At 35.7% G+C, this 19,802-nt stretch overlaps 1 pseudogene; it reads left to right on the top strand.

Moving 5' to 3' along the window:
• Positions 1-11,060: 11,060 nt before the first annotated feature.
• On the top strand, positions 11,061-12,014 carry LOC141418289 (olfactory receptor 8D1-like; annotated as a pseudogene).
• The last annotated feature ends 7,788 nt before the right edge of the window (positions 12,015-19,802 follow it).

Raw genomic sequence — 19,802 nt, 5'->3', positions numbered from 1 at the left:
AACATGGGTGTGCAGGTGCCTCTGGAATAACTTGAGTCGTATTCCTTTGGGTGTATCCCTAGGAGTGGCTTGCTGGATCATATGGCAGATCTATGTGAAGATTTTTTAAGAAGCCTCCACATTGTTTTCCATAGTGGTTGTACTAGCTTACATTCCTACCAGCAGTATATGAGGGTTCCTTTTCCCCCACATCCTGACCAACATTTGTTCTTGATGGTAGCAATTCTAACAGGGGTGAGGTGGAATCTTAGTGTGGTTTTGATTTGCATTTCCTTTATGGCCAAGGATAGTGAGCATTTTTTCATGTGTTTTTTGGCCAAAGGACTTCTTCCTTTGAATAAATTTTGTTTAGTTCAGTTTCCCATTTCTTGATTGGTTCATTGATTTGGGGGAGTTTAGTTTTTTGAGCTCCCTGTATATTCTGGTTATCAGTCCCTTTCTCTGGGTGGTCTTTTTAATTTAAAGACGATTTCTTTTATTGTGCAGAAGTTTTAAAATTTTTATGTAGTCGCATTTGTCCGTCCTATCTCTTAGTTTCTGGGCTGCTTGAGTTCTACTGAGGAAGTCCTTGCCTATACCTATGGCTTCCAGTGTATTCCTTGCTCTTTCCTGTACTAACATCAGGGTTTCTGGTCTGACATTAAGGTACTTAATCCACTTTGAGTTGAGAAAATGTGGTATTTATACACAATAGAATTTTACTCAGCCACAAAGAATGAAAATTTGTCATTTGCAAGTAAATGGGTGGAACTGGAGAACATCATCTTAAGCAAAGTTAGTCAGGCTCAGAAGGCCAAAAATCACTTGTTCTCCCTCATATGCGGATTATAAACCTAAAGCAAATTTTATTGGACATGGGTCACATGCTAATGGGAGACCACGCATGGGAGGAATAGGGAAATGGAAGGAAACCTAAAACTTGAATGTGGTTGATGTGCTCAGCATATAGAAGTGAATATAGTAATATTAAACTGGCAGAGGCCACTATGGGAAGGGGACTTGGAAGTAGTGAAGAGCTCTGGTAGAGATGACCCACTATGGGTTGAAATACAACATATACATGGTAACAGCACTAGAAATCTCTCTGTGTAGCTATCTGTATCTCAAACTAGCAAAAATACCATGTTTCTCTTATTATCATTTATGTTTTCTCTTCAACAAACTCAGAGAATAAGAGGGAGGAACAGGTTCTGCCTAGAAGTGGGGTGGGGGACCAAATAATGTATACACATGTAAGTAAATGTAAAAACAATAAAATAAAAATTTAAAGAAGAGCATTATGCTGTTGTGTTGGTTTATTTTTTTGAGATTTTATTCACTCCTTTTTTTTTCAAAGACTACAAAAACATATGTTGAAAAAGTACCCAACTGCTCTAAAAACTTTCCAGGAAAAAGGTAAGCCTGAATTTCTACCCAGAAAATTGAACTGTATGAATCCCGTTTTCTTGGTGATAATCTCTGTTTTATCAAAATACAAAGGGACAGCCACAATGGTATTTGAATTTCTGATGTCTAGCCAATTTCATTCTTATCTCTTGAAAGATATTATATCATGGAATTCAGAAGAAGATTGATTTATCCAATAACTTTATCTCTATATTCTCTATTTGATTTTATGTAAATTATTATTAAATGCCATCTTTCTGGGAGAGAAAAGAACAGATCAATACCTGCTATAGTCATAGAGAATTTATGTCACTGATAAATATCTTCAGATAAATGTAGTAGTACTGTCTGATCTTTATTGGACTTTGTCACAGCATAAACTAATAGGCTTTGCTCTGACAGATCAGACATTTCGGTGTCAAAATTAGGAGAAAAAAACTCTTCAGTCATCTTTCTGTACTATTTGGGATAATAAAAAGAAATTTATTCAGTTATGTGGGAGCCTATTCAAAAACTCTGGTGTCCACTAAATAAGCTGGAACCAAAATTGTTCCATCTAGTCTCTCTCTTCTCTCTCTTTCTCTCTTTCTCTCTGTCTCCTGACTTCCATAGTATTTTAGCTACTGAGTAATGAAAATTTGTTAGTTTGATTCATATTATACACTGATCAAGTTCAGAGCATCCACCTGAGGATGGTCTAGTTTCATAGTCATTGTTTAATGAGTCTATGTAGAGTTGTATCTTAGCAACTGTGATTCTTTCTCTAAAGGTACTATGTTATTTCCTGATTCAGACATGGCTCTCTTCTCATGTATTGTTGCACATAATACTTCATATAATTTCTTAATTTAAGCTATTTTTTAAAAAAAGTTTTATTAGCATACAATAGTTGTACAGGGGAATATATTGTGATATTCACAAATGTGACTGCAATATATCTTAGTTAGATTTATCCCCTCCATCCTACTTTTTTGTCTCCCTTCTTCCCTTCTTAGAACAATTTCAACAGGATTCATTCCTCTATTTTCATATGTGGATACAAATTACATCTACAATATACAGCCTCATTCCCACTTTTCCAGTGTCTACCCTCCTCCCACAGGTAGGTACCAAGTCTCAGAAAAGAACTTTTTTTCCCTCTTGCTCTTCATTGTTTTGTTTAAGTGTATGTTGATAATCAAGGGGTTTTCACCTTGGTACTTCAGGCCTGTGTATATAATTCCTTAATCAAATTAACCTCTTCCTCCCATTACTTTCTATTGTCTATCACCATGTTCTCCTAATATTCAACTGCTTACTGTACAGCACATTATAGTGTGTTCATGTATAGATGGGTTGTTTCAATAATTTTCAAACTCTAACTTCTAAATTAACAAACATATTGAGTGCTGTAAGTAGGTTGCTGAAGTTATATAGAAAAAATATATTGTAGCAAATTTTCATAGATTCTTATTTGTAGTCATGAAAATGTTTTTCATGGAAGGCATGTATCACTTCATGTGTAGAATTTTTCCCCTGTTGATTTTTTGTTTTGGAGAAGTAGAATTTACAACCCTATCAAGTTCTTGATAATACATATTCTGAAATTAGGAACATTTATGGTATTCAAATTATGCAGAGAAAAATTATCAACTTTTTTTTTGTGATACTGGGGCTTGAACTCAGGGCCTTCACCTTAAGCCACTCAACCAGCCTTTTTTTGTGAGGGATTTTTCAAGATAGGGTCTCACGAATTATTTGCCGAGCCTGGCTTTGAACTGTGATCCTCTGGATCTCTGCCTCCTGAGTAGCTAGGATTACAGGCTTGAGCCACTGTCACCTGGCTCAACTTTGATTCCTTAAGGGTGTCATATAATCTGACATTAGGGGAAACTAACAGCCTTGACAGGAGTCAGTGAGCATTTGCTATTAGACAGTCCACAGGAGGGAAGGGCCCAGGAGCAAAGCACCAATTTACTGATGATTGTAGTATTACACCTAAAAGTCAATATTGCTTATTTGCTATCTTGGGAATAGGAAAAGTCTAAAGCAGAGTCTAAGACTAGCCTTTGACACTACACTTCTATCACTCATATCCTGGAAACGTTTCATTCACACTGCAAATGACAATGTTCTGGCTCATTCAAGATTTTCCTTCAGAGAACAAATGTGAAAGGAGGAGGCTCTAAAGTGATTAGAGCCTGTTCTAGAAGTTCAGTATAATCCTTTATGCTTCTTAGTTCCCTGTCGTAGAGAATGTTAGTTAAGCTAGTTTTAGAGAATGTTAAGTTGTGTCATGTAGGTGGGTTGGGAAATGGAAACTACTTGGTTTTTTTCATCAAGCATATATAAAAGCATAATCAATCATTGCCTAATTACACTATATTTTTAAACATTTCATTCACTTATACTTATTTTATAGGGAGCTTTCATTGTCACATATCCATATGTTTACAATTGATCCTAGAAACTATTTTATTTTATCATCAGAGGTAGATTGGAAGCTATGTTGTCATTATGTGTGATAATTCTATTGGAATATGCCAAGATAAAGAGGGTAAGCAGTCTTATTTTAATGATATCAACACAAAATTAGTTAGATCTGGAAGGTTTATACTTTTTCTCAAAGAGAAGTAGTCAGGGAATTAATACTGAGAACAAAATAAAAGGGCAGTAACTTGAAGAGGAAAATTCAACTTGGTTGGGTGGAGCCATGGCTCTGGGTGACATTCAGAGCCTTTGTCCTTGAGCTTTTAGGAGGTCCTTAGAAAGGATGAAATTATTGAACAGATCAAACTATCAAGATGAAACCCACAAAGATGGGCATAAATTTTGCTTTGGAAATCAGAAAAAAAAATTCTCATGCATGCCTTTTCTCTTATTTTGTCCTATAGTTAATATTTGCCATAAATGGTTACTTCAAACCATTCTTCCATGGTTGACTTTATCCTTGAAGGGTTAACACAACACTCAGAGCTTCAATTGCCACTCTTCCTCCTGTTTCTTGGAATAGATGTGGTCACAGTGGTGGGGAACCTTGGCATGATCCTCTTAATCACCATCAGTTCTCAACTCTACTCTCCAATGTATTATTTTCTCATTCATTTCTCCTCCATTGATCTCTACTACTCCTTTGTCATGACCCCTTAGATGCTGGTGAACTTTGTGTCAGAGAGGAACATCATCTCCTTTCTGGAGTACATGACACAACTTTACTTCTTCCTAAGTTTTGTCATTGCAGAAGGCAACCTTCTGATGGCCATGGCATATGACCATTATGTTGCTATCTGCTTTATAATCTTGTCATGTCTCACAGGGTCTATTCTATAATTATGGCTGTGATATACTCACTGGGTTTGTCTGGGGTCACAATCCATACCAACCACATGCTGATGTGTCCTTTTGTGGGTCTCATATTGCCAGCCATCAGTTTTTGATGTTCTACCCTTGTTGAATCTGTCTTGCTCCAGCACTCACATCATTGAGGTGCTGCTATTTATTACTGGAGGAGTTAACACCTTAGCACCCACACTGGCTGTCCTCATCTCTTATGCTTTCACTCCAGTATCCTCCACTGAAAGGCAGTCCAAAGACTTTGGTACTTGTAGTCTCATCTTAAGACTGTGGGCATCTTTTTTGAGCCTGTGACATTCATGTATTTCAAGCTGTCTTCCAGCACTGCTATGGAACAAGAGAAATTGCCCTCTGTGTTCCCCATGCTGAATTCTCTGATCTATAGACTGAGGAACAAGGTTGTAAAGAATGCACTGAAAAAGGTGAGTGGGGGAAGATAGTCATCCTAACAAAGTAAGTGTTCATAAATGGCATGAAAAACATGAGCCAGATGAAAAGTTGCCATAGGTTCTTTGAAGTGTTCATTCTCTCTTCCAGACAGAAAATTCATCATTATTTATAAAATATACATTATCATGTTTAGCAAAGTAAGCCAAACTCAGAAGAACAAAGTTGGGGGATGCTTTCCCTTATATGTAGTATTTATACCTATAATGTATACATAAATGCATATATGATCATATAATTCACTATCTTGGAATCTTTGTTAGTTTCCCACAGCTTTTATATGAATTTTCCACTAATTTAGTGGCTTACCACAGCAGATATTCATTCCCCTACAATTCTAAAGAGCAAATGCTCAAAACTGTTAAGTGGTCACATTAAGGTTTTGACTAGGCCTTGTTCCTTCAGGAATTCCTAGGGGAGAATCTATTTCTTGCCTTTTCATGTGGCTTGTGACATGCTTTAACTTGTAGTTGTGTCATTCCGATTTCTGCCTTCTTAGTCACAAGAGAAAACTTGTGTGAAAATTTTCTCTTCTATCTCTTCTAAGGTATACCTGATTGCATTTAAGAACCACTTAAGTTTTTCTTGATAATCTTCCCATATCACAATCCTTAACATAGTCATACCTCCAAAGTTTTCCATAGGAACTTACATTCAGAGGCATCATAGAATATGATGTGGAAATCTATGGGGAAATATTTTAGTCTACCATAGGCCTTTAGGGACACAAGCACCTCTGAGATTAATTTAAATGTCACACATTCTCTCTAGTATCCTCAGAGTATTGACTGATGCAATAGCATGCAAAAATAAATTACAACAATTAACTAAATTAATTCCCAAATTAACTTTATTAATCACAAAACTTCAAAATGTTAATTTCACTCATTCAAGGTTTATGTCCAAATGTTGGAAAGAAAATATATGCTGACTCCAAGTTATTATAAGTGTCTATCATTATGTAGAAATGATACTTTCATTTGCTTCAAATTCTGAATGTTAGTCATCATTGAAGGCATTCATTGCCCATTAATATCTGTCATTAATAACAAATATTAGTACTATGGCAAGCCATGATGACATCCCTACATTTTGCTCTGGGAACTAATTATTTTATTGGAATGACTGGAAGGAGATCCCTTTCTATATTCTGTAAAGTTATTTTAGTCAAGTGGTTTCTGAGCTGGAGTAAAGTCATGATTAGGTCCAAAAGGCGATTCACAAGCAATAAATCTACTCCCATCATCACCTGTGTACAGAATAATTTTACAGAAGGACATTGGCATGAATGAGGAGCAGGTGCCAATGATATGACTTTACTTCTGCTGTAGTAGTGATGAATTATGAAGTCTATAAATTCCATACTGCCTAAAGTACCTCCTACTTTCAAATTTGGAACTTAAACATGCTGCTATATAAACTGAGTTCTGAATCAATTTTATTAATATGTTTTATATATATGTTAACTTTATTAGAGATCTTTCAATGCTTTTTAATGAACTTTATTAAAGAAGGGCATTCACTGCTAAAAAATGCATGGCAAGTGACTGTTAAATGCCACATCTCCTTTGACAGTGGCTCTACGTAAATAGAATATATTCCTCATGGAATTAAAAGCACCTCAGGCAGGGATAAGGGAGAAGATTCCTTGAAAACTGCTTAAGCCATTGAGTGACATAAACTGATGTCACAGGACACATTACAACAGCAGAGGCAGAATAATTACTGAGTCCTGCTTCAGTGGGAAAGAAGTCATGGAAATTTTTTCTCAGGGCCCTAGAAGATTATAATCAGAGTTTCCTGGGTAAGAAGAATCCATAAGCTTGCTATCCTAGGTTAATCAGAGACAGAATTTGGATTTTCCATGATAATAAAATTTCATGAAGGAATAAAAGCACTGCCTAAAATTTGGTGTGTCAAGTAAAAGCATTCAAACACAATACACAAATAAGCATAAACAACTAACCAAAAATGTAACTACAATAAACTATTAGAACCATAAAATAAATGAAAGAATAATTTGAACCACCAAAACTTTTTTAAAAGTAACAGAACAATTAAAAAAAGAACAGTTTTTAAAATGAAAAAAATTAGCTTTAGTAAAAATCTACATTGTTCTTATCACCTGCTTTTATTTTTGCTAGCTGATGAAATTTAGTTAGGAATCAGTAAATGGTGTGGGGAGTGACTGATTTGTATTATAGAATCTATAATTTATAATATGACTATAAAAAGGAAACTTCCTTCGGACCGCCAACAGTCTTGGAACAGATAGCAATTAGGGATGTTGCAGAATATGATATGATCATTTTTGCAGAGGGCTAGTAAATGTTGAGGATTCCTTTTTTTGTGGTTCTGGGGTTTGAATTCAGGGTCTACAACTTGAGCCACTCCACTAGCCCTTATTTGCGATTTTTTTTTAAGATTAGCTCTTGCGAATTATTTGTCTGGACTGACTTTGATCATGATCCTCCTGATCTATGTCTCCTGAGATTTATAGGTATGTGTGCTGAGTGTTCTGATAATCTCAGGGCTCTAGAGGTCTTGGGGATTTAGAAATCCATGTGTGTGTGTTGATTCTAATGAGATCCTTAAGCTCACTAAACTTCAGATAAAAGCTGCATATCACACTGGGGAAGACAAATATTATGTCCTTGTACATTTTACATAAAATGTAAAATAATTTTTACATAAAAGTAAAATTCAACATTTTTCTTTTAGCCAATAAAATAATTTAGTTCTTGACATATAATCGAGTGCAGAAGCCTGCAGTGGAAATCTCTCTTTATTAGCCATACAGGGATCTCTAACATGAGCAAGGCAAGAAATTTCTAAGAAATTCAGTGTCTGTGCAGGATTTAGGTCCAGTTCCATGTATGACAACTGTATCATAACTAATATAAGGGAAATTTGGTTGACAGCAGTTTAACCCAAATACAACAAATTGGTTTTACCCACAAGCAATTGCTCCACTATTTTCTCTAGTTAGTTATATCCTATTATCTCCTTTTCTGACTTGTAATTTCTTTACACATCTGCAAGATTGACTCCTACTGTGAATTCAACCAGCTCTGGTTGAATGGAAATGCCTCACTGGCATTTCCATGATTTTCAAGCATTAACTTCCCTGAAATCCTTCCTGTGTATGTATTTATTAGTGTTGCTTATCTTCTTGTAAGCCAGCTTACATGTGTCTCTAAGAGATAAAGATAACAAAGGCAGATACAGTCCCTAGTACAACATTCATTTGTGGGCAGAATTTTAAATGAAATTTCTTATCCTCTCATTTTCCTTAAAGGAATGTTGTCAGTCCAGTGGTAGATAGATCAAGAATATTTTCACTCCAAATAGCCTTTCTTTCTTTCCTTCTGGTCTCCATAGTACTTGCTAGAGGTATTCTTTTTGGGTTAAAGAATTTTCAATGCTCCAACTGCCATTTGGGCCTCCAAAAATGGCCCAATGCGTCCAACTTCTCTCAAAATTTCTAAATCTAGAGTTACAAATTTTTGAAAGTCTAAACAGGCCAAAATATGTAACATATTTTCATTATTTAAACAAAGGTGAAGGATCTAGGATGAAGAGAAAATACTCAAGTCTATCGTCTTCCCACAAAGCTGGTGCATTTCTATCTCCCCACATTATGTATATCTCTATATTCAACCATATTAAAAAAATATATACCACATTAAATTTGAATTAGTGTTTCTAGGATAATAAATCTTTAAATTCATTCATTTGATCATAATAATGCTTTGAAACTGGTATTTTCATTCTCCCTTCACAGATGAAATTAGATCATAACACTGACTTTTTCATTATATATCTTGCCTAAGGTTGAAATCTGGTCAGCAGTAAGGTTCAGTCCTTGAATTTAAGCCTCCACAGACACCAAGACCTACCCATTAGTTTGCTGAGTAGACTGTAAGTTGACCTTGTTAATCTCATTTATCATTTTTGTTATCAAATGGGTATAGGAATTATTGAGCTTACAAAGTACAGATTTCTTTACAGTTTGGCCATTTAGAGTTTTAATGCACAAATCTTCCCTCTGAACTTCTACAGGAGGTATATGTGAGTATTTCCTTGAAAATACAAGAGTCTATTTGTTTTGTTTTGTTTTTCTTCATAGAATATCTTGAATATCATTGGGGAAATGTAGCTCAAGGGTGTGAACAGTGTTTCAGTTTGCTCCTTTAAGGATTCAATGGGAAATACTCTTTTAGTCCTCTTTTGAATATTTAATATTCTGTTGAATAAGGTTTTCTGAAACCAAATGCACCTTTTTTCCTCTTTTCCATGTCTTCTTCAAACTCCCATAAGCTTTAAGTAAAATTATGAGACAAATAAATGTCAGAATCTGCTTTCTGCCAATTTTTATGTAATTGTTTAGAATCAGCTAATTCATCACAAAACTTCCAAAGAAATTTAGATGACAAGGAACTGTGATCATTTTTAGACGCTGTAGAATGGTCCAGATTTCAGAGCGTGTCTAGGAAAGTGCAAATCTAGATGGTGTACAATAGGAGGGGCATGCGGATCTGTAACTTGAGAACTATGAGAACTACGATTATTGTAGAAGAAGTCAAAACAGAGATACTAGAGATCCAGCACAAACTTCTTTATGTCATAATTTTACCTAAAGTTCATATGGAGATTCTGGACTTGAAAAGTGACTACTCTTAAATTCTTTGTGCTTCAATTGCTTCAAAAGTAAAATAGGGTTATAAATACATATAATATTTCAAGATTTTGAAGAATTAAATAATATAACATAGATAAAGCTCATGGAAGTAATGTGAAATCAGTGAGGAAAAAGGCAGGAAAAAGAAAAGAAGAAAGAGAAATTGGGGGAAAAAGAGGACGAGAGGGACAAGGAGGAGGAGGGCGATCATTATTGTCTTTGGTTGTCACTTCTGAAATAAGAACAGAATGACTGGTTCCCTGAGAAACACACTTCATTAGGCAGCCAGTTCATGTTGAACAAGTGTGGACTGATGAGACTCTAAGGCTTCTTATGAAAAAATGCAACATGCTGTTTTATTTCTTCAAATCCATGGCCCAAACTAGCACAGATACCAGGCATTGGGAAGCTTATGATTTACACTGACAAAAATATGCTTTTAGGCAACCTGAATCATCTTTTACTCCTAGGGAAAGGCTGCTAGATGGGGTTTGTGGGTCTCATAAGTAAGAGGATGGCTGCTCACTGCCAGGATTCCAGCCATTCGACTTCCCTGGGAATGACTGAACTGTGAGGAATCTCTCATTATGAGTATTTGAGTTGGGCACCTGGATGAGAGAAGGTCTACCTTCATTGGGGAGAGCAGTGGTGGAGCTCCTGCTTCCTTGCCCTTTGACAACTAGTGAGGAGCAAGGAGCTTTTGAATGAGTATTTCTGATCTTTGGTGATGGGACCCTGATGATTAGAGACGTTTTTCTTCCTAGAGTGATTGGTTGCCTTACACCTGACTCCATGACCACCCACACTCCAACAGGAGGTGAAAGAATATTTTCAATTCTCTACAGCTTTGTTTCATTCTCTCCTTTTTTGCAGATCTTGTGCAAGGTGCTTGCAGGCCTCAAAGTGTTGGAAAACAAACATTGACTACAATCCAATTTTATTCTTTTCTACAATTTTACTGTCAATATTTTGGTATTAGACATTGTCCTCATGTAGAATTTTTTAAATATTGCTGTGAAATTTAGGAGGAAAAGATTTCTAATCCAGATAGGGAACACTTTTGTGACTTAAATTTGGGATCAAGTAAGAGGAGGGTTAGGGTGATTTAGAGAGAGATGGCAGAAATATGAGAATCAGAGATGATGACAAGCAATGACTCAGTTCGTGTTCCCTTTTGCAGGCTTGGTTTCATTTAGGAGTGAAGGCCTCTTTAATGTAAATCTATGTGTTTCACAGAAATCTCCACAGAAGAATGGCCACTGGAAATCACTACACAGAAGCCATTTTTGTCTTGGTGGGTTTAATACAGCAGCCAGAGTGCCAGCTGCCCCTCTTCCTCCTGTTTCTGAATTTATGTGGTGACAGTGGGGAACCTGGGCATGATCTTCCTGATCAGTCAGTCCACTGGTCCACACTCCCATGTACTATTTCCTCAGCAGCATATCCTTCATTGATTTATGCTACTCCACTAACATTCCCCCCAAATGCTCGTGAACTTCTTAAGGAAGAAGAATATGGTCCTTTATTCCGAGTACATGGCACAGCTCTTCTTTGTGGTCTTCGTGGTGGCTGAGGGTTAACCCCTGACTGCCATGGCCTATGATCGCTATGTTGCCATCTGTAGTCCACTGTTTTATAACGTGATCATGTCCTCTTGGCTCTGCTCACTGCTAGTGTTGGTCTCCTTCATCCTGGGTATTCTGTCTGCTGTGGCCCATACAAGTGCCATGATGAAACTGACCTTCTGCAAATCCCACATCATCAATCATTATTTCTGTGATGTTCTTCCCCTCCTCAATCTCTCCTGCTCCAGCACACACCTCAATGTGCTTCTAGTTTTTTATCACTGGGGGACTCAACACCTTGGTGCCCACTGTAGCTGTGGCTGTTTCCTGTGTCTTCATCTTCTGCAGCATCCTTCTCATTGGTCCTCAGAGGGACGGTCCAAAGCTTTTGAACTTCCAGCTCTCATCTCATGGCTGTGGGGATATTCTTTGGGTCTGTCACCTTCATGTATTTCAGACCTCCTTCTAGTAACTCCCTGGACCAGGAGAAAGTGTCCTCTGTTTTCTATGCTGCAGTAACCCACATGCTAAACCCATTAATACACAGTCTGAGGAAGAAGGATGTAAAGAAAGCACTGATGAAAGTCTTGGTGGGGAGATAAGTCTTGATTCTGGAGATTTACAGATGGGAGAAATTAACATTTCAATGACTATATGTGTTTTATGTTCATTTTCTTTGATACTCTATTTGTGTAGCTCTGATATCACACCCAGGACTTATTGCATGCTAGGTAAACACACTAAGCTACATCGCCAGGCCAAATTAATAAATTTTTGAAATTTATTTTTCATCTACGGTTGATTCAGTTTTCACAATAAAATGAAAAGAGAGACCCAGGCCTGGTAGCCTATGCCTTTAATTCTAGTACTCAGGAGATGGAGTCAGGAGGATCATGAGTTGAAGGCTAGCCTGGGATACACAGTGAGATCTTATCTAGACCCCTACTCCATTGCCTCCCAAAAACCAAAATCAGAATTTGTGACTTGGGTACTAGTGTTCTTATATTTTAGCGGGAAAACATTTTTTACTGTGATAGAAAAGAATGAGAATTTAGAATTTCCATTATTTTTCCTTTCCTAAAACCTCATGTTTGCTTACTGAGTACCTGCTATGTGAGATACACTGAGTTTTGCACTGATATGAATGTAAATAAACATATAATCTGATTCTATATATCATTCATTAATTCTTGAATGAACAAGACAAATGCACAAAAAATAAGAAAAATGAAAAAATAGCTACAGAACAAGGGATGGCAATGTTGTCAGCAGGTAATATGAAATACACACTTACAATTTTTTTCTATTCAGTGTATTTATAATCTCTATATTTCTGTTTCCTTGTTTGGCATCATGACTCACTGAGTTCTTTCTACAAAGACACAGAACAAAAGGAGTAGGTGTATAGCCCACCATAATTTAATTTTAAACTCAAATTATTTCTCAATTTCATTAGACATGAGAAACCCCTAGGAGGGTAAATATTAGGAAAAAGACAAAAAGTTATCTTAAAATACAAATGATACTGTAAATTATCTTGAACTCCCTAGAAAATTAATAAGAAAATAAAATTAATTATTCACTAAAGTAACAAGTGGTAAATGAAGACTAAAATCAACACAAAAGTACAACTAGTTGAAGGATATAAAACCCCTTTACAACAGCAGTGAAAAGATAAAATACAAGTGATTTACTTAAAAAATGTGAAAAATCTATATGAGGGAAACATTCAAGTATGCTAAAAATATAATAATGGATATGAACAAATGAAAAGATCTTTATTTTTATTGGATAGAATTGCTCAACATTTAAAGATATCACTTCTCTATGACTGATTTGTACATTTCAGACAACTCTGGTAAAAATACCGAACAAAAAGTTCTAGAAAATTTTTTGACTTTACTGAAGTATTAGTATATATGTAATTTTATGTAATGTAATTTAATATGTACAGTTGAAGTACATCAAACTGCACTCAATTTCAACACAAAAGTATTAACATGTAGATATATTTTGAAAACATCACCTCCAACAGGATAACAAACAATTCCTTTTCTAGTATTCCTTTAGGCCTCTGTCCACAGGCAATGACTGATTTATATCTTGTCACAGTAGATTGATGGCATTTTCTATAATTTCATGTAAATGGAATCATACAGTATGTATTAATTTGTGCTTATCTTTCTTCACTCAGAATTATAACTTAAATGTTCATCCACAGATTCATTCTTATTGCCTAGTAAACTTCTCTTGTATGTATATACTACAATATATTCATTTATCTGTAATCAATTGAGTTGTTTGGGGATACTACTTATAAAATTGCTATGAACTATCATGTCACGTCTTTAGGTGGACATACATTGCCATTTCTTTTGAGCCAATGCCTACAAGTGGAATAGCTGGATTACATGGTAGGTGTGTGCTTTACTGTCCAACAAACTGCCAATCTGTTTTCTAGTATAGCAAATTTTAAACATGAGAGATAAAGATGGTCTGTATCATAGTCAACACTGAGTGTCATATTTTTGGTGTTAATTTAATAATTCAAATGTGTATTATAGGTTTTTCATTTGCTACCTATATGCCTAATAGTACTAAGTGTCTTTTTAATGTGCTTGTTAGCCTAATTATCCTATTTGTGAATTAAAGCCTTTTGCTCATTTTCTTATTGAGTTTTGATCTATTATTGAATTGTATTTAAGTGTTTATTCTGGTTGCATTCTGTTTCTGAATAGAAGACATGTATCAGTTATGTGTTCCAGAAATATTTTATCCAAATCTGTGACTTAACTTATGTGTTCTTTATGGTGTTCATCAAAGATAAATGTATTTCATTTTAATGTTCAATTTATCATTTTTAAATTATGTGTGTGTTCCTAGAAATCTTACATACTTCAAAGTTTCAAAAATAGGTTTTCTTCTATTATTTTTATTGCTCTGTGTTTTACTATTAGGCCTATGATTTTTTAAATATATTTTTGTACTAGGTTTCTTTGTTTTGGAGAGTCCTTAGGTGGACTTTTAATATGTGTTTCAGATTTCTAATTATAATTACTGAGAAGAGTATGCTGAAGTGAGCTTGTACTGCTGTATTAGAATTGCAGTAGTTTTAGGCTAATTTAATACTCAGATTTTCATAGAAAAAATGAAAAATAGCTAGGAACCCATTTAAAATGAAAAGCTTTGGGGGAAGTTAGAAATACTATATATTAATACAAGCTGTAAAACTTTTAAAATTAAAAAAGCATTTCAAGTGTATCAAAAACCAGGAAGTCTAATGAATACAATATCTGCCATAGCATTCAGTACATAGAAAATTAAGGGTATCACATAACTAGTATCTAAAATAGCTGGAAATAGATGGATTATTTTAGTAAATAATGCTAGAAATCCAAAATACTCATTTAGGAAAAGAATGAATGAGATATATATCTATAGCTTTTGTTAGAAAAAACTCCAACACAAGAGCTACAAAATTCAGTGTTAAAAATACCAAAAAATCTTGGGAGAATACCCCTATGATGGGCAGAGTTTTCTAAGTGTTGCACAAAATTCCAGGAATTTAAAAGAAAATGTTACAAATCGTATTATGTCAATTTTAAAATTTATAATAACAAAACATTACAAATAATTCTGTGTTTTCAGTGATACTTTCTGCTGTTCTTTCTCAATCTCCCTGGCTAATACCCTCTTTTAAGAGTATTCAAGGCCAAGAGCAGTGGTTCATGCCTGTAAACCTAGCTGCGTGAAAGGAATAGGTCTCAGACTGGATAGGGCAAAAAGTGAGACTACATCTGAAACATAAGCTAAAAGGAAAAAGGGCTGAGTCATGTGGCTGAGCACTCGGGTAGCAAGTGCAAGGCACTGCATTCAAACACAGTTCTGACAAAAACCAAAAAAAAGTGTGGTGGGGAGAGAGACTTCAAATACGGTGCCATACATTCTGTCTGGATATTTTAGTTGGGTACAAGGAGAATACATAGGCCAGTTGTTTCATCTTAGCTGGAAATGGAATTACAATTTTGTTCTGGGACTGAAAGAGAGTAGAGATAAGGCTGCAAGCAGGCATTAGATAACCTTGTTGTACTCCTATTGATCTATTTGCTTAAACTCAGCAAATTTTCCTCTTAAAAAATTGCAACACAGTATGATTGAAGCTCAAGAGAAATATTCTGAGTAAAATGAACCCTATACAAAAGAGGAATTACTGTATGATTTAATTTGTATGAAAGTTTTCCAAATGAAAACTAATCTATAGCTGCATAAAGCATGAAAGTTTAGGTGGAAAGCATTACCAAGAGACACAAGGGAACATGTTATGGTGATGGATACATCAATATTTACTGTGTGCTGGTTTTATGAGGCATGCACATGTTGATACATATTCAATTGTATAAGTTAAATGTGCACGGTTTGTTGTTTGTGCCTCAATAATGGTATTAGAAAATAAAGTATAGCAGCTTAGCTCAGTGCATCCTAGTGAACTGTTTTAAACTAGTCACTCTTGTTCTAACAAGGAATATTGAGAATTGGGTGGGATGAATGGACAGAACTGTTACTCTATAACTTCCTGTGTGAGAAAACATGTGTCCTACAAATGGAGTTTCCTTTTCTGACATTGAAGTCTGGAAGAGGAACATCAGAAACTTAAACCTTGAGTGTATGAGATTGTTCAGCATGAACAATAACTACTCTAAGTCATCTCTGCAAGAAATCTACCACTCAACTGAGAACTATATTCTGGAAATGGAATGGGAGGAAATGGAGCAAAGAAGTGAATTACTTAGGACTGCCACTTAGGAACGTGTCCTTGATCTCAGGGTCCTGAGGTGAAATGATTCACTTAGGAAGTTGAACTTTTGAAAGATGGAATTGTCCATTGTCTATACATTTTGGTAAAATAAATCTTTCAGAAAATACCTTCCTTCACCTACCATGTCCTAGATATTTTGCTATTAATAATTTCTCTTTAAATTTTGTAATGATTTATTGTTTGAGGATTATCCTTTTCAATAGAAATCTATGCAATAGTATAGAAAAGGAGGAGCTTCTATGAAGAGGGCTTTAAATTAGCTAAGAATACAAGTTATTTTTTTAGACTTGCCATTGTCAAGTGTTAAGACTACTATTTTGTATAACATCATAGTCTGATAAGACTTACCTTTTTTGTTATATAGCTAGTTACTTGAGACAGAAGGAGATGAATGTCAAGTTGTCCCAACTTTTGGAAAAAATTAATCTATGTTGTCTAGGTAGGGAAGGAATAAAAATCTCCAAAGTTACCAAGGACCCAGTGAATTATATATTAAGATATTTTTCTCAAGGATGAGGTCATTGAACATGGGCATGTAAATGCTTGAAAAACTGTACAAATCAGGGGTGGAAGATAAAATCTAGTAGCTGTGGTAGGGGAAATGAGAAAGGGATGTTAACTTTAGGAAACAGAAAGGGAAATTAGGTAGAAAGAGAAAGGGAAATGAGGTAGAAAGAGAAAGGGACAATGATCGCCATGACTTTTCGTGGTTCTGGCCACTAACCCTGGAGTGGGCCACGCTTCTTCCTCGTGACTTCGCTCAGCACCTTCTTCACATCCTTGTTCCTCAGACTGTAGACCAAGGGATTCAGCATGGGGATCACCGTGGTGTAGAACACAGAGGCTACTTCTCCTGAGGCTGGCTTGATATACATGAATATTATGGATCCATAGAAGATCCCAAGTGCTGTGAAGCAAGAGCCGCAGGTATCAAAGGCTTTGGATCTGCCCTTAGCTGAGGGTATTTGAAGAATGTTGGTGAGTATGAAGGTGTAAGAGATGGTGATCGGCACAGTTGTTGCCAACACATTGAATCCACCTACAAGTATCACCAGAGACTCATTGAGGTGGGTGCTAGAACAACAGCTTCAGGAGAGGAAGTATGTCACAAAAGTAATGGTGGATGACATTGTTCCCACTGAAGGAAAGCCTGATCATGCATGTAGTGTGAGTCATAGCTCCAAAAAGTGCCATGATATAGACACCAATCACCAGTACAACATATTTTTGGGGACATGGTGACATTGTAGAGCAAGGGGTTACAGATAGGCTGCATATCTATCCTATGCCATGGCTGCCAGCATATAGCACTTGGCAATAGCAAAAGTACAAAAGAAAAGATGTGCCGTATATCCAGAGCAAGAGATAACATTTTGCTCCCATATAAACTTTCCCAGAAGTTTGGGGGTTACAACTGAGGAATAGAAGAGATCTAAGAATGACAGATTACTGAAAAAAAAGTACATGGGAGACTGGAGTTGGAACTGAAAGTGATTAGGAGGACCATGCACAGGTTTCCCACTACAGTGACCCCGTAGATCTCCAGAAACAGGAGGAAGAGGGGCAGCTAGAGCTCTGGTTGAGTGGTTAATCCCTTGAGAACAAATTCAGTCATGGTGGAATAATTGTGTTGGGTCGTTTTCTAGAGGAACAATATGAAACTTAGAAAAGGACAAATCACAGAAAGTAAGAATGATACTTCACATTATTGGTAATTGTTTTATAACTGGTTTGACAAAAGAAAATAAAGCCTGATCATCAAATGAAAACAAAAACAGTTAAACTGTTGTCAATAGGAAGCTGGAAAATTTATGTTCCATGTTGAAATTGAGATTCTTCCAGTCAAAGACCATCATAAGGCAGGAAATGAAAAAATAAATATTATCATTTCAAAAATACTTGGAAAAGTCAAGGATGTTTTCACATTTGTGTCCTCAGAAATCACAGTGGTGTCTGAAAATTATTCAACAATTACAGCTGGAAAAGGAACTTTATCTTATAGTGCTAATATCAAGACTAGTAACATCAAGGTTTTACTAAGAGCTAGGAAAATGATTTTAGGGCTAGTGCAGGCCTTGCATGTGCAGTGGGTTGTTGTTTACCATAAAAAAACAATGACTGGGGAGAGAATGCATATTTTAGGGTCAGGTTTAAAGCCACAAGGCCCTTGGTACTCCAAGTCAAGGAGATCTCAACTTCATTCTGGAGTTCTGGGATTCAAATGAATGAGTACTTCATTATATAGTTTTATTTCTAATTGTACATTTACACATGCTTTCTCATACATTGTGGGTGCTTTTTAGCACATCAATGAAATAAGGAAGAATGGAAAAGGAACTTTTTCCCATCATTCTGCACACTGTACACAACAGGCAACAAAATACTTGTTTCCTCCAACTTGAGTTACTTTAGGTTAACAAATAGGCACGTGTTTGAATCAACTAATTTTATTGGAATGTAAGTTTGTAATTAGCCTCCAAAATTCTACTCTATAGTGAGTACTTAAGTGATACACTGCTTTTGGGAAATGGTGTGCACTTACCTGATCTCTGTAAGTAACAGAAGAGTTCTTGCTCCTATTTAATTGATGTGCTTTCTCCTGTTATGTGAGTTAAATTCACATATGTGGCTTCCTGGCAAATGCTACCTTTCTAATCTTGTTTAGGGTGTGATTTATGGACATTAAAAAACAAATGGAAATTATCTGAAATGAAGAAGAAATAAATGTCTTTCTCACTACCTCTAAAGCTTGCTTTGTGCTGCAACTGTGTCACTAATTCACTGTGAATTTGGCAAACCTTTACTACTATATAAAAGGATAGATTGGGATTGAGCATCCCCACGGTCTATTATTACTCTAAGACTAATGACACTGGGTGAGTGTATCCTGAGCAGTGTCTTCTAAGCAAGGTGTTTAACTTCTAAAGAGATGGATGAGTATTCTCTGAAGACTACAAGATTCAGGGAAGACTCTCAGGTGAAATTCTCCTGGGAAAAAACACAATTAATAAGTTACATTTGAACTTAGACTAATGACACACAGAAATTACATTTCAAATGTAGATTTAAAATTTTGACTGTGTTTTAGGAAGGATAAAAACTTATGCAACATATGGGAATGGATCCCATTTTGGAATATTACAGGATAATCACAAAACAGATGTGCAGCAATTAAATGAGGAGGCTTTCACTGGACTCAAGCTAAGGTCTCTTCTATCTTCTCTGAGCTTTAAAAACAGAGCATAGTTAATGAATTTTATGTTTTAACTCTTCTTATCATTAAGGTCTATTGAGGTTCATTGTACTATAATAAGAATTAATATACCAGTTGTAACAATGATGACCAAAGTTTTGTTACAATAGGTGTCTTGTGGTTCCAATAAGAGAGTATTCTGCTCTATTTCTACAGAGAGCTTTAGGATATATTACACATATATTGTATGTAGCCAAGTCAATATTGAAGGACATGAACAATGCGAGGACTGTCACTATCTGAGTTCAAGATACTATGAAGTTACAGAGATGATGAAAGTGTGGCATTGGCTAAAGTAAAGAAAATCATATAAATGGAACA

Source organism: Castor canadensis, chromosome 2 (genome assembly GCF_047511655.1).
Source record: "Castor canadensis chromosome 2, mCasCan1.hap1v2, whole genome shotgun sequence".
Lineage (NCBI taxonomy): Eukaryota > Metazoa > Chordata > Mammalia > Rodentia > Castoridae > Castor > Castor canadensis.
Note: the sequence above shows the minus strand (reverse complement) of the source record. Positions and strands in the feature narration are given on the sequence as shown.